The sequence below is a fragment of the Onychomys torridus genome, chromosome 5 (assembly GCF_903995425.1).
Source record: "Onychomys torridus chromosome 5, mOncTor1.1, whole genome shotgun sequence".
NCBI classification, from domain to species: domain Eukaryota; kingdom Metazoa; phylum Chordata; class Mammalia; order Rodentia; family Cricetidae; genus Onychomys; species Onychomys torridus.
In genome coordinates this window covers 130,921,815-130,926,500 of record NC_050447.1, presented here as the reverse complement: position 1 = coordinate 130,926,500, position 4,686 = coordinate 130,921,815, and the positions used below count along the sequence as shown (strand labels likewise).

At 42.0% G+C, this 4,686-nt stretch overlaps 1 pseudogene; it reads left to right on the top strand.

The window, feature by feature from the left end:
- The first annotated feature begins 2,837 nt into the window (after positions 1–2,837).
- Positions 2,838–3,740, top strand: LOC118584694 (annotated as a pseudogene).
- The last annotated feature ends 946 nt before the right edge of the window (positions 3,741–4,686 follow it).

Genomic DNA, 4,686 nt, shown 5'->3' with positions numbered 1-4,686 from the left:
TATTGACTGTTCAGCTCTTTATTAGACCAATGAGGTATTTTAGACAGGCAAAGTAACATAGCTTTAAGAGTTAAACAAATGCAACACAAAAGAATGCAACACATCTTTGCATCATTAAGCAAATATTCCACAATATAAACAAATATAACACTTTTTTTTTTTTGAGACAGAGTTTTTCTGTGTAGTTTTGATGCCTGTCCTGGATCTTGCTCTGTAGACCAGGCTATCCTCGAACTCACAGGGATCCTCCTGGCTCTGCTGTGGTGGTGGTGCATGCCTTTAACTAATTAGTTAACATTTTAACTAATATTCCACAATAGGACCTGAATGTGATAGGATGTGGGTGTGAGTGGTACCCCTCTTTAGAAGCCTTATACTTGATGCACACTTGAAAGATTATATTTACCCCACATGCTTCCCACTTGCCATTAAGCAGCTAGTCCCAAGAAGGAATACATGACAAGTCTCTCAGAGGACACTAATTAGGGTCCCAACTCTGTTCCAGAGCTCCCTGGGGACCACATTTATTTAACCTAGTATGGTCTTGATGTGTGATCTTCTTGTCTCTGCCTTCCCACTGCTGGGATTACAGGTGTGTGCCACAGTGTCTGGGTCTCTTGCTTGCTTTTCTTCTCCTGTACCCCCTTCTCCTGATCTCCTCAGAGCATGTTCTCATTGAGTCACTTCCTTATGAATCCTTGTCTCATGCTCTATTTCTAGAGAACCAACTTAAGATAATACAAATCAGTTATTTTTATTCAATAAATGTCATTTTTCTAAACAGAATGACTTCTGATGGCTACATAGTATTATATAGCTAGAGCATACTGAGCCAGTCTACTGCTTTTAGACATTTAGATCCTTTCCACTGCTGATAAAGCTTTGTAAAAATTCTTAATTGTATTTTAGATTACATTCCTATAGGGGGAAATCACAAAGCCAAAGGTTACAAACATTTCATGGCTCTTAACATAACTGTCAAGAATCTGAACTCTGGGTCCACCAAGGAAGCCCACAGGCAGCACAGGAGAGCAACTCTTCATGTTTGCCAGCTAGGGCACTAGGGTTTTTAACACTCAGAAAATTTGATAGATTACTTATTATTTTAATTGTTTATTATGGTTGCTAGGCAGCTGTCACATTTATAGTTTGGTCATTTATATTTCTTTGGTAAATTGCCTTTTCAGGGCATTTGGCTATTTTCACATTGATGTATTCTTTCCCCCATCAATTTGTTTGAGCTTTCTTTGAAGTTGACCAAGGCACATAGAATTTTCAGTTGTAGGAGCAGGGGGTTCTGCAGACCTGTGTAGGGAGAAGAATTGGAGAGTACTAGTACCATGGTCCTCTTCCCTCCCCTTACAGGAGAAGAAACTGAGCCAGGCATAACCAGGAAGACAACAGCCTTAACTGAGTCCAGGCCTCTGACCCTCAAACTGAAATCAGAAGAAGGGTGGCCAGAAGACACAGGCCCAGCTTAGATGCCCATCAATAGATGAGTGTATTAAGAAAATGTGATATATGCACACACCTGGATGTAAAGCTGAATGAAATTGGGGCATCTTCAGGAAAATAATGAAACTGGAGATTTTCATATTAAAGTAAGTCAGACTCAGAATGTCACACATTACATGACTTCTCTCATCTGCAGAATCTAGAAATAAGGAGGGTGGTGGTTTAGTGTCGACTTGACAGAATCTAGATTAACCTAGGAGATGGGCCTCTAGGCATGCCTATGGGGCATTACCTTCATTATATTAATTGAGATGGCAGGGTCTGTCCACTATGGGCAGCACCATTCCCTGGCTGGGTCCTAGACAGTATGATGGAGCTGAGCAGCAGCAGCATGCACCCATCCCTCACTCTCTGCTTCTTTGCTGCTGATGCAATGTGCCTAGCAGCCTCAAGCTGCTGCCTTTGTGACTTTCCTGTAGTGATGGACTTGTGACCCTGAATGAACTGAAATAAACACACCCCCTTAGGTTGCTTTTGTCAGAATGTTTTATCCAGGAAGAGAAAATCTAAAACCAAGGACAAAATTAAGAATGAAAGGATGTGAGGCCACGAAGACTCAACAGACTGGCAGCCAGAATTCTCAAGCAACACTGGCAAGAAGGCACAAAGTCCCTTTCATCTCAGGGATACTCAACACAAAGACTTGGTGCGTGTCAGATATGGTACTTGGTATACATGTGATCTCATCTTCCCTTGTCTTGATGGTTATGTGTCACAACCATCTCATTTTCCAGATAAAGAGCACATTACCATCAGGGTAAAATCTTTTGAGGCCCACGCAGTATCTCAGTGATGAAGTTGAGTTCTAGATGTCCCCTGTCCTCAAATATAGAACAAACATCTAAATTACAGTCCTGTTGGAAGAACTAAAAATCATCACCAGCAACTGTGTTCTGACAGCCGTCACTCTTTCCCAGGTACTTTCTCACCTCCACTTTTGCAGAACTCTGTGTACCCAGTTCTCTTCTGTAACATGATCATTTCATTCTACATTTCCCCATGTTGCTTCATGGATTTTATAGCAGTCATTTTAATGCTCTGCATAATATTCCTTTGTTGGGCAGATGCTAAATTCTTGGATTTAGTGTTCTCTCACTGAAGACATTGGGAGAATTTCTATGGACCCCTGCTGTCTCTCCTGCAATTCTCCCTGGATGGATAATTCCCTTCTCACTTCATGCTTTGAGTGAAATGGTATAGATTTAAGTTGCAAATTGCCTAAGGATGGCTTTCATAGTTGTAGACATCTGTAAATTATGTGAACGTGTGTGTCACCAAACAAATTCTTCCTAACATTTTGACCTTAAAAAAATCTAGTGGGGATGCCTGTGTAAGCAGTTAAAACTTGTTCCCTGGGCGTCAGTGTCTCTGTCTATACAGGGATGAACTGACCTGCCTTAAATAATGATTTGCACAATAAGTTAGAAACCACTAAATAACAGATACGGTTTCATCAACAGGAATGACACCAAGGGTATACCAGACTGCCATAAGGAAGAATAACTCCAGGAAGTACCTTCGCAGTGTAGGAGATGGAGAGACTGTGGAGTTTGATGTTGTTGAAGGAGGAAAGGGAGCCGAGGCAGCAAATGTTACAGGACCTGGTGGAGTTCCAGTTCAAGGCGGTAAATACACAGCAGACCGTAACGTTATAGACGCTATCCGTGTAGTAGGGGTCCTCCATGCAATTACCAGGAAAATTACCAGAACAGTGAGAATGGACAAAGGAACGAGGGACCGGAAAGCGCTCCCGAAGGCCAAGCCCAACAACGCCGGCCCTATCGCAGGCGAAGGTTCCCACCTTACTACTTGAGGAGACCCTATGGGCATCGACCACAGTATTCCAACCCTCCTGTGCAAGAAGTGATGGAGGGTGCTGACAACCAGGGTGCAGGAGAGCAAGGTAGACCAGTGAGACAGAATATGTATCGGGGTTACAGACCACGATTGCGCAGGGGCTCTCCTTGCCAAAGACAGCCTAGAGAGGATGGCAATGAAGAGGACAAGGAAAATCAAAGAGACGAGACCCAAGGTCAGCAGCCACCTCAACGTCGGTACCGCCGCAGCTTCAGTTACCTACACAGACGCCCAGAGAACCCTAAATCACAAGATGGCAAAGAGACAAAAGCAGCGGATCTACCAGCTGAGAATTGGTCCGCTCCCGAGGCTGAGCAGGGCGGGGCTGAGTAAACGTCGGTTTACCATCTCTACCGCCATCTGGTTTGGTCATCCAACAAGAAGAAATGATATGAAATTCCAGCAATAAGAAATGAACAAAGATTGGAGCTGAAGACCTTAAGTGCTTGCTTTTGCCTGTTGACCAGATACACTAGAACTGTCTGCATTATCTATGCAGCATAGGATTTTTATTATTTTTACCTAAAGATGTCTCTTTTTGGTAATGACAAATGTGGTGTTTTATTTATTTATTTATTTATTTATTTTAAGGTCTGGTTTTTCTCAATACACTCTTAATGGTTTTTAAATTGTTTCATATCTGGTCAAGTTGAGATCTTTAAGAACTTCATTTTTAATTTGTAATAGAAGTTTACAACTTGATTTTTTCAAAAAAAGTCAACAAACTGCAAGCACCTGTTAATAAAGGTCTTAGATAAATAAATTAAAAAAACCCCACTAAATATGAACAGCATCTGAAGTACCATGCCATGCACAGTACTTGTGAGGCATGGGTACTAGCTGCTGTCAGCTATGCTTAGCTCTTTATCTGTCCCAAAGTCATAGAAAGACACTTCCATTCCTATCACATAGAGAAACAGATGGGCACTGTTGACTCAACTTGTCTTCAAGTCCATAGATAGTAGGAGACAGACAGGGATCTGTGAGAACCCGGTCCTGATGGTTTGTATCTCCCCACAGTCTTCCAAGGCTATCCCAGATGACTTTGCCCTGAAACAGCCTTCCTGAATCCGTAAGTAACTTCTGTAACTCAAGAGAAAAAAAAAGTGATTTGAGTAGAAATATGAGCAGACATTTCCCCAGATAATACATTTAAATGCCCAATGACTGTAAAGAATGTTCAGTGTCACCAATTATTGTGGAAACAAAAATGAAAACCATAATGAGAAATGACCTCATAGCTCTAGAATGACTATTATCGATGAACTGCAAGTGCTGGTGGGCTGTGGCGGAATATGGAAATGGGGGATGCAG